General features: G+C 40.7%; 1 pseudogene; it reads left to right on the top strand.

Annotated features, from left to right (window-relative positions):
- Window positions 1-1,293: 1,293 nt before the first annotated feature.
- Window positions 1,294-3,659, top strand: LOC146867877 (uncharacterized; annotated as a pseudogene).
- Window positions 3,660-11,909: the final 8,250 nt, after the last annotated feature.

Below are 11,909 nucleotides of genomic sequence, written 5' to 3'. Positions count from 1 at the left end.
AAGCATCACAAGACTGCGGTATATCATACCTGGGAGAATTTATTACGGGGTAATTTAATTGTGTGTTGCAGGAATGTATCCAGTTGGCTGTTGGAACTGGGATCGATTGCAATGGTAAAGTTAAGAACATGTTGTGAAATTATAGAAATATGACACATTCTGTCACTGGATAAACACCCTTCCTTTCGCTTGAAGGAACTGTTGCGTATATGAAAGTGACTCCTGCTTGGATGGAAAGAGTGGATCTTCTAAGCATGAACAAGGCAAGTTAAAGGAGAAAGTCGAGGAGTACCAAAACAGGTATGTGGAAAGGTACAATGAAAAATTTCAGAAAATACCTCAAGGGTTTTTGGTGGCTGTTTGGGTGAGAGGTGGTAGAATAACATTTTTTCCAAGTGGTCAAGTCCCAAGAATATAAGTGTTGTGAAGAGAAACACTGTCTGTTTAGAGGATGGGAGGAAGTGGAATGTGACAAAGGTGACAAAGTGTAATGATTTATAATGGCATGCATGACTACAAAATAATGTGAATTCCTGTAAGACAACCAGCAATAGAAAAATAACGGGATATGCCCGAGCTGCTGTGGGAAGCGTGGAGGTGCGTAAGATGAAGAGGCCAAGTAGGTTTGATGATTACGTTTGTTACTAATTCTTATGCTTTGGTCATTTGTTCAGTTTGGAACAATGATATAACTCCTTCTTTTCCAGTTGTAGTTTTTTTTTTAAATATGTAGGTTAATTGCATGTTTTTTTTTGTAATATAGTGTTTTAGTTTTTAAGATACAGTATTTTCTTTTGTTGTTATTGCAGTTTTGTTGGGTGGAGGCACTTCCTGTTTGCTCTCCGTGCGAAAACTCATCATGAAAGACGTGTGGCGTCCTCCGACAAACTGAAAATTAACAGGCTTATTTTTCAGCGTCTCTAGCAGGCGAAAGAGCTTTTGGTGTCACAGCGGGTGCGAAGTACTGTATGGCTGGTCCCTTCCCACTCAGTGTGGGCATCGCTACCGTGAGGAACTTGCAAAGCAAACTGCAAACTGAGGTTCTACAAATAGAGGGGGGACATTCTCTTTTAAGGGGGCATTGCACTGAGGGTCTGCGCAGGTGACGGGGCTGCACCAAGAGCTCTCAACATGGGAGAAGTAGAGGGCTGCACCTTGTGTCTTTCAACACAGGAGTGCTGCTCTAGGGGTGCTTTCACTACCTTGGGCTCTGCACCCTGCTGTTTCTGTTCACTGCAGTGGCCTGGCTGCACTACCATCCACCGCCTATACTGGTCTATGGAGCTGCTGAGAATGGAGCCCAGTACTGAAAGTGACTGTCAGATGTGGGAAACTTAGCAAGAGGGTGAAGAAGAGCTACACCATTCACAGAGAACTGAAAATTATTTAATTATAAAGGAGGTCTCCCTGTCTGATCAAAATCAGCCACAATACCCATGAGAAACCACCAATTGTGCTCGCGTAATCTTCGATAAAGATTAAAGCAATTGTAGTTCTGTGGAGAGTACGTAGCCGACGAGACAGTTGCCGTCTTTTCAAAAAAAATGCAGAGCAAGATATTAATAGACTAACTTGACAAGGCACAGATCAAGACTGGTCCATTTACAGGGGTCATTGTTCCTATCATAAATGATTCCAGCTTCTTTCAGTGTTTGATTTGTGAAAAGAATTTATCCTGCTCTCGTCAAGCTATATATGATGTGAAACTCCATGTTTCAGGTAGAGCACACAGGGCTTTGGAAGAAAAGGAGTTAAGTAACAAGGCAATTGCAAGGGCTTTAGCAGAGCAAGAGTCAATGGAAGAGTGGATTGTGACACATGCTGAATGGAATTTCACCAATTGTTTTGCTGAGCACAGAATCCCTTTTGGTGCACATGATCACTTGGTCCGTCTCACATGGCAAAGTTTTCCTGACTCTAAGTTTGGCAAGTCCTTCACTTGTGATTGAGCACGAGTAGCCAGCATATTGAACGAAGCAATTGTACCAGAATTGTTATCTAATTTAACTGATGACATGAGGTCATCTGTTGTCAGCCTATGTATTGATGGTAGCAGTTATCAAGCCCCTGGACAAAAAGCATGTCCGTTGACGGTACACATTTTTTACTCTAGGTAGGACACAATATGCTGCAAATTTCTGGACATCTGCATAAGGAAGTTTGACACAGCTGAAGGTGTATTTGCTGCTGTTTGTAATGCTGTGTATAAACATTCCGTTCCTTTGGAAAGTTTTGTTGAGTTTGGGCTTGATAATACCTCTTTTAATATGGGGAACCTAAGCCCTATAAATACAATTGCACACAATTATAATGCAAACATATTTCATGGCATGTCCATGTCAAGTAGTGGACAACTGTGCCTTACAAGCCTAATCTGATTTCTGTAGCTTCCTAAAGAAGTTTGATGCAGAAGATCTACTTGTTGATTTATACTTCTGGTTTGAGCATGCATCGAAAATGACAAACTTGTGTGGTCCTTTTTGTAAGTTTGTGGACTCAGATTACTGTCAGGTGCTGAAGTAAATTTATGTCCGTTGGCTTGGAATGCTTACAGGTTTGGATCAACTTATTTTTCACTTTGACTCCCTTCGTTCTTATTTTGTGTCAACACCGGATATTTCTGGAGCTTGCGGGAGCAGAATGCAGAGGCTATTTCATTGCTTTAAGAACCCTATGACTGAGATCTATCGCCTATTCCTTCAATAGTCATTACCAGCATTTGTGAATTTCTATCTCTTGCTGCAGAGAGAAGATCCAGTCATTCATCTGTTGTATGGTGTGATTGTAGGTCTTCTGGCTTTGCTATGATGTAGAGCTTATGTGTATCAGGTTGTTCAATCATTCATGAAAAACCCAGAAGCCAGCTTTCCAGATCTGAGCTCCTGTGACTGTCAGATCCCCGATTCGAGTCTCTACGTAGGCATTGGTGTACGTGGAAAGCTGAAGAACATGCTTGAAATGGGGATTATTGAGCCAGAAAAGCATAATCTAATTTCTTTGAAGCTGTTCGCTCTTTTCACCAGGCGGCAGTGAAGTGTGCATTGGAAGTGCTCCCAGTTCATGATGAGGTGCTCAAATATGCTAAAGTCTTCAACTTTTTTTAAAATCATAAATATGGTTTTGGAAGTGTGCTCTTTATGATGGAGCACTTTAACGCCTATCTGAAATTTACAAAAAAATATCTGGCCTGCCTTGAATAAGAGTTTGTCACTTACAAAGTTATTGCATTTGCAGATGTTCCTTCAAAAACCTGGGAAGATGCTGCCATTCCAGTGAACTGCACTAGTGGGGAGGTTGCTGCTTATAGAATAGATGTTATCTGGTTTCATCTTGAGTGTGATTTCATCTTTCGAAGCACAGTAAAATTGCAAGACTTCTCTGTACTTTACCACACAGCAGTTCCGATGAGGATGGCGTGCTCAAGTGTAATGAACAGTAAAACTAAGTCCCATCCAGTTTCGTGTGATGATAGGACCTCATTGTCTATGCTAATATTCCAAACAAATAGGCCACGTAGTGAGCCTATGCGGTACTGCATCACACAGGGAGGGAAGAAACCAAAGCATTCTGCAGCAGAGTCAAGCCAGAACCAAGATAGAAGTTTGTATGAAATTCAATACTTCAAAAAGGAGCAAGGGAGTGAAACTTTGATAGTTTAAACTATCAGTAAGCGTATTGAAACAATTAATGATAATTCAACATATGATTGGTTGCTTTTGATGCACATTTGGTTGTAGAGACGTGATTAATCCTATTAACTCTTACAGAAATACCTGATCCGCCTCTAACTCGCTTCTCAAAACAAATCCCAAGCCAGACATTAGATTTGAGCGTAACATCAACTGTCACATGCATAGCTGATTAAAAAATAGAATACAAGTTAATAAACAAAACACTTTTATCGATCAGAAAAAAAAGGTTATTGCAGTTTTGTTCTTACTGATGTATATGTTTTTGTGGAAAAGTAATGCAGCTATTCAAATTGAATGAGAGGGGGGATGTATTGTATTTCAATTGCAGTTATGTTCCATTTGGAGGTTGGAGATTCTGGAATGTTGATGAGGAACGGATTGGCCTGCTAGAGGTTAGATGACTTCTCTTAAACTCTTCAATAAAGAATATTTTACAAACATAATTTGAGTAGATTATCTAAAAAATGCACATGCAGGCAACAAAGAAGGAAAAGAGTGAGAACTTGTAATTCTTGTCAGTATGATATCTGTTATCACCATCATCATCATCATTACAATATATAAAAATCAATTATTTTAAATGTAAACAATACCTGATATCCTTCCATTAAGCAAGGGGACCCTTTTTGGAGTGTAGCATAGGCAAAAATGGAACAAATTAATATAAAACCATCTGGTGTCCTTCTGGGACTCAGGGTGCCCCTATTAGAGGCAAGCCAAAAACCAAATAAATGAAAATAAAAATCCCTGCTGTCCCTCCAGGACCAATAGATCCCTTATGGGAGGCTGGCAAAAACAGAATAAATGAACTAAAATTAATACCAGGCAACCCTGCAGGGCACTTGGGAGGCAGGCAAATATTGAATTAATTAATTAAAAACAACTCTGTATGACAGATTACTGCAATAGCCACAAGCACAAATAAGTATATCAGAAAAAATATATTAGGATAAAACTAAAATGAATAGGAACAACATGTGCTTCTTCTAATAGCAATGCTCCTAGTAAATTGCTTTTAAAAGTGGAATAAATGAGGAATAATCAGAAATTCCACTGGCTCAACAAAAAGGTGGCCGCTCACCGCATGGCATTGGCCATCAAGGAAGGAGGCATGGAGAATAAAGACAAAATGCCTGCCTATGACATATGTACACATACTCAGTCACACACACTTGTGTGGCAAAAATGGCCATTAATGCAAGAAAGGGAGGTATGGTGAACAAGGACAAAATGGCCGACTTTGACACACACTCACACTGCTTTGGCAAAATGTCTAGCACCACAAGGCCAACAAAAAAGAGGCATGGAAAACCAAGAAAATATGTGTGTCATACCATAGCTGGAGCAACTCACTCGCCTTCCACCAATAAAAACGTGCAGGGTTACAGGAACAGGATTGTATGAAGATGCACCTGTTACTGGGCCCATCATGGGTCTAGTATATCACCAGTAAAACAGCAACAATAAAATATTAAAATAAACTTTGTGTCCCACACACAAGACAACATTTAACAATTACCTCTGCAAAATACACACACACATACAAAATGGTGGGCAAGCACATGCAGAAGTACAAAGGGAAATGGCTGTCTACATGGAATTGGATTCCTGGAGGCACCTCAAACCTAGCCACCAACATGCACAAGCAGAAAGAAAAACTACATACGGCATGCACACAAGACCATCCACATGCCTCTAAAAAAACCAAAAACAATTATAGCACTCAAGCAGTGAGAATGCGTGCTACACAGTGCACGCACGACAGTGCAGACATAGGGGGGCACAACATGTGCCACCAGTCACATCACTGAATGGGTAATGATGCCCGGGGGCCCTGTTTAGGGCCCCCGTCTTGCCGCTCCGCCTGCTTTTTCATGGTGATTTTGCCGCCATGAAAAGGTCTGCCAAAGGACAAGTCGTAATAGGGATGGCGGTGCTGGGCTCGGCACCGCCTCCATTCCTCCCCACTCTGAACACCGCCAGCACCGTGGAAACCAGGATCCTGGCGGTGCTGGTGGTGTTGCAGCGGGCTGGATGCAGTCCAACCACAGCACTTATAATATGGCAGTCGGACCGCCAAGGTCGCAGAGGTCAGACTGCAACCACAGGTTCGATGGTCTCGAGACCACCCAACTCGTAATGAGACCCCTAGTCTACACCAACATTCTTAAGTTGATGTTTTTTGCTATCTTCGCCGAGCACTATGCTGTCTTATGACTTCTAAAAACAGGAAGGTTACTGCATGTCAACAATGACCAATAAACTATATGAAAGATAGACTTGTCTAACTGTAGGGAAACTTGCCACACTGTCATCTCCATACGTACCATTAAGTAACACTGGTGTTTCACCTATATAAATAACAGGCTAACAGAGCTGCTCCCCTTTAAAATATAGAAACGCCCCAAATCCTTACTAAAAGGCAGCTGTTGATGTGTTTTCAATAAAATCCATTCTAAGTCCTTTGATTTCTGTTTTCAGATCTGAAGAATCATCCAACCCATATTAGACAAGGTTCATCTCATACTCCTTAGACCGGAAGCATGTAGACCTGAAGCAATTGTTTCAAACAGCCGCGCTCTGTGATTTGAAGCTTTTCAACACATTCTGCATCCAAGACAGAGATGGATGTAAATCACTGCCTCAAGAGAAGATCATCTAAGCCTCACAATTCGTTTTAAGGCATCACAGTGCAAGGCGTCTAAGGATCATCTACCCTGCCACTGCACCTGTTCATGGTATACAATAAAAAACTATTGTATTTGCCCTTCATTTCCCCCCAGAACTATGGGTCAGTGTGTGATGCCTCTATATCACTTGTGCTGTAGGTTCGTTTAGTAACCACACATGATCCTTTTAATTTCAAGGTCCAACAAAGTTGACACCAAATGGTTTTGTTGAGTCCTCAAACGTGGAAATGAATATGTACAACCAAAAAAGAGGGAAATCAAGTAACACTTACCCTTTGCATGTATCAAACATTTCTTAGCAATAATATCTAACCTTCGAGAGATTCAAGGCAAAGCCCTAAAAATGGAACCACCACAAGCAGTCTCGGAACTAAAATTAATGGGTAAGCTCCCAGCTTTGTTTTAGGCCAAAGTGCAGTTTTGCTGATTGTGTGATAGTGAGCCCCACAGCTAGTGAAGGGTCGCCTTCAATTGCTCCAAGGGCAGGAATGGATACCGTCCATGGCTAGGTATTGGGTGGGTTAGGGGAGAAGAAGTTACCTGTCACCAGGTCTCGCGTGGCACTAGGTGAAATACCACTGCAACAAGTATGCTGGGAGGGAAAAATCCCTCCAAGCTGGCGGGAGGACTTATCTGGAAACCAAAATGTTTCCTAAATCAATTCAACAAATTCTTTGAATCAAAACACGTTGTTGAAGCTTCTTTTTCAATTGTATTCAATCAATTGGTATCATTCTGCTAATGGTTGCCTTGGTAGCCAAATAATATTTTTTTTTAATCCATATATTATTCATACCAATGCATTTCGGGTCAAACGTGGCCCTTCATCAGGGGTCTCATTAACATGTTCTGTAAATGAAACGGGAGACTATTCAAAACAGTCCAAGAAATTAACACTATCTGATATTGAATTACAACAACCACCTGCAAATATGTGGATCATGTATCCTTGTGCAGACGTTAAACTCGTTGGAAAAATGTGCGAATAAGTGCAAAGAAAAATAACCAAAGATATCCAAATTAATGGCATGCTGGAAAAACCTGCTTTGTTTATAACACATGGTGCTCAAAAACATTATGCAATGCATCCTTATGAGGACGTGAAACTTGTTAGAAAAGGGTGCAAATAAGTGCGAAGAGAAAAGTAAGAATGATAACCAAAGATATCCAGGTTGATGGCATGCTGAGAGTAACTGCATAGTTTATAACGCGTGGTGCTCAAAAAGCGTTGTGTGTTGTGCAATGATCCCGTGAATACAAGTAGAAACGACAATGCTACTACGATGAGTCCGTGATTATTGGAACATGCATGATACTCGCCAAGTTAGCAGTCACATCGCTACTTGAAGAGCAGTAACTAACTCCGGCTGCGTGAACACAAAAAAATACTCTCAAAACCACCTTGACATACAACTTACAACTCATACCAGTACAAAGCGGCACAAAAGAGAGGTTGCTGTCTACATCTTATAATAAACCAATAATCCTACAATAACGAGCAAAAGTAAAATGCTTACCAAAACGGTATGGTGAAACGTCCTGACTGAATCGACGAGAACGCTACTGACTCAACGTGCTGCTCAAAATTAAATGGACGTCTCATGTGAACGTCTTAAAGGGGAAGTGCTATAAGGAAAGTGCTTACTAACGCATTAGTGTAAAGAAAGTTGATTGAAAGTGCGATCAAAAATGTGACAGTGCACAGAACCATAAACAACCTTACTAAGTGGTGAAAAACTGCAGCGTGCTATATCAAACTATATACAATGGCAAACAAAACGGAAATTGCAAAGCACAGTGAAAATACACATGGAGATAAGAATTTTCAGTAAGCAAAAATCAGCAAACAAAATAAAAGACTCCAGTCTCTGTCAGAAACAAACAAACTCAAATGGCTATAAGAAGCAATTAAATTCAAGCCTGTCGTTCATCCCATGCGGTTGCATGGTGCATAATTTCTTTATCCCAAAAAATGTCTATCTTGCTAGCATCTTCTGGGGGTCAACACCCTGCTTAGGTTTAAGTGCCTCTGAAATGGTAAAACGCAGTTGTGAAATATTGTGTCTTGCTTCTTTCCCAATAGGTCGCTACTGCTGATTTCAAGTTCTGATTCCTGATGTTGCTTTTATGTTCGGGGATGCCCACCTTAACTTTGCGTTCTGTTTTGCCCACATAGAGTTCCCCGCATGGACATTTCAAAGCAGAGATCACATTAGGTGTATCACATGTGCTGGAATGCTGTAGTTTTATATTGGTTCCTTTAGTCAGATGAATAAACAAATTTCCAGTCACATTATTGCAATGCACACGGTTCATGCATTTTTGCATACCTTTATAATCTTTTTCAGCGGATTCTTGCTTTATGGGTAGCAATTCCTTTAAGTTGTTAGAACGTTGAAATGCAAATGTTGGACGTTGCTGGAATAAATGTCGAAAGTCTGGTTCAGTTTGAGTGATAGACCAATGTTTCATAATGATCGACTTCACCAGATGGGATTGAGTGGAGTATTTCAACACACAAATGATTGGGTTAATCGGTTTAGGTTGTGTTTGCTGAAGCAGTGACTCTCTGTTTATTCTAAAAACTTTTTGGATTGCATCCATTATAATTTCTTTCAGATATCCTCGATGTTGAAATTTGTTAGCGGAATTGATTGATGGTAACTTTAGCTTCCTCTAGATCAGATGTTATCCTTTTCAATCGGATGAATTGCGAGTAAGGAAGATGACGCTTTAAAGAATATTGGTGGAAACTCCTAAAGTGTAGAGAATTGTTTCTATCAGTTTCTTTAGTAAATACGTTAGTTTTACTGCCACCAGTGTCAATTTGTATGAGTACGTCAAGGAAAGCTATGCGTTTTTTATCCATCTGGTGAGTGAATTTGATGTGATTGTGAACTTGATTGAGTTCCGCAATATTTTTCTCCAAACTGATCGAGTCCCCTTTCCAAATGACAAAAATGCCATCTATATATCTCTTGAAAAAAACTAAATGTTCTGACCAATTTTGATTTTGAAGGATGTGTTCATGTTCCAATTTAGCCATAAAAATATTGGCGTATGATGGCGCTCTGGCAAAGCCCATCAAAGTTCCATTGCATTGTGCATAAAAAAATCCTTTCCACTCAAAATAGCTGTGAAATAGTGCGAAGTGTAAGAATTCGAGCAACAGAACTTTGTTGGCTCTAATGTCACCTTGTTTCAACAAAGCCCATTCTGTGGCTTCTAAGAAATCCTGATTAGGAATTGAGGTATAGAGAGGGTCACGTCGATGGTGCAGAGCCACCAATTCTCATTGCCCTTCGTATCCAATGTAGACAACAGATTCAATAAAGATGTAGTATAGGTGAAATACCCCCATCATCTAGAGTGGATGGTGATGTCATCGACAAGCTTACAGGGGGTCTTTAAAACACCTAAGGGAGCTGCCTATTTGTTCCTCAGATACGCGACTGACAGACTAACCTGCTCTGTAGCTCTGGGGCACATTGCAAAATTCCCACTCACCCTCACCTTAAGCAATGGAAATTTACTGAAAAAATAATGGGGCTACCAGTGAAATGTTACTACTTTGCTGCTTTTTCCTCTTGATGGGGTAATTATTTTCTGGACATGGGGATGACGGGGGGGGGGTGCCTGCTCGTGGCTCTGACATGTCAGTCCCACCCTGGATTGCATGACATTGATTATTGGTGGGAGCCTTTCCTGGATGTTGGACAGGCCACAGGTACCCTGGCAGGGATGATGCATTATGGGGTTTCCTAGGGTTGTGACTTTCCAGTATAAACCTTATGTAATTTATTCCATCACTTGCTAGTTAAACGGTGAAGCTTGTATAAATGAATGCTGATGGGGTTATTTACCACTGACCTCTTGGTCACGAAAGTTAAATTGTTGGCATCATATGCCTGCCCCTGCTGAGAATTTAAGAAATTTGCTATCTGCAATGCTACCATTGTTAGGGGCATGCAAACTGGAGAATTTGGATCCTGAATAATGCGTTGTTTTATCACTACTGAATCATGGCTGAATGTATGTACCTTGGCTTTATATTTTGTCACTTGCTGTGTAATTAGTTTGATGCCTTCCTTTAATTTCCTATTGATTGTGTATGTAACTGCCCTTCCATTCCTTGATCAGATCATTTAATTTGCTTAAATAGCTATGTCTTGACTTGGCCACACAACTGGAGGTTTGCTCTCTCTCGTTGCATGCTGTAGATGGCAATCTGGCAATGCTGGAAGGGCTGGCCTTACGGGTAAGTTAATAGGCTGGATTTTCAGCTATTTGTGGGCCTGGTTATGGTTTTGTGGTCTGTTTTTTACTGTTGATTTCCCAGATATTGCAAAAAACAGTGCCTGCACCAAGCATAAGTGTATGCAATAGCTGGTATCTTGCAAAACACTCACATAGTGTGTCTTTACAAGTTACAAACCGTTGTGATTCGTGAAAGTTGGTTACTTTTTCAGGAATCTGATTCGCTAATGGGGCATCTTTTAGGGCCATATGTACAGAATTTAGGGATTGTGAGTTCCTAATTGTAATTCTTTGTGAATCGCAATCTAATGTCCAAAAATGTACAAGTTAGTAATTGCAATTCCTAATTGGGTTGCAATAGACCTACCTCATGAATATTAATGAGGTAGGTCGCAATTTGAGACCAATTAGGAATTGTTGCAGTCACAGGGATGGTGGTCTGCTGCGGTCAGCAGACTACAATGTCTATTATTGCTTTCTAATAAAAGCAGTATTTTTGTTTTTACATGCAGCCTGTTTCCCTTCAAGGAAAATGGGATGCTTTTCATTTTTTAAAGAGTAGGCAATGTTCTTTCTGTGAGACTGCTGCCTGCTCTCAAAAAACATTTCTATCAACATTCACAAAGGGGAAAGGGTTCCATGGGAATTCATTCCGATTTGTGAATGGTTACTACCAATCTTGAGGTGTTGCTAAAAATAATTATGCTTTGCGACCGTAACTTGGTCACAAGACATTCATACATATCACTGCAAATAGGTATTAGGAAGGGACATCCTAAACACACACCTTCCAAATACCGATTCGCAAACCCAAATTGCAATTCGGTAACAGGTTACAGAATAGCAATTTGGCTTTTGTACATTTTTAAAACCTTTTTTGCAGTCGCAAATGGCCCTTTTGCGACCTCAAAAAAACTTTGTACATATGGCCCCTAGTTTAATGTCCAGACTAATTCTCTGTCCTAGTCCAACACTGGGTGGAGCCTGTTCTCCGTTGTAGCTCCATTGGGAGATTAAGGGGGAGGGGGGGGGGGGGCAAGCCGACACCAGACCACTTTATTGTGTGTGAAAAAGGCTGCTTTATTGAAACAGGTGCATATCACACTTTTAACTTCTTGGCCACTGCCTTACAAAACGAACTCCTCGCTATACAATAATTTCCTGACCCCTTGTTCCTTCCCCCACCCCTACGATCCCCACATCAGTTCCCCCATCCCCCAAAATACAACATAACATTCCATAACCAACATATAACCCAATCCTACACCAT

This window comes from Triturus cristatus, chromosome 1_2 (genome assembly GCF_964204655.1).
Source record: "Triturus cristatus chromosome 1_2, aTriCri1.1, whole genome shotgun sequence".
NCBI lineage: Eukaryota > Metazoa > Chordata > Amphibia > Caudata > Salamandridae > Triturus > Triturus cristatus.
The sequence above is the reverse complement of the archived record's forward strand: the minus strand, read 5'-3'. Positions and strand labels throughout refer to the sequence as shown.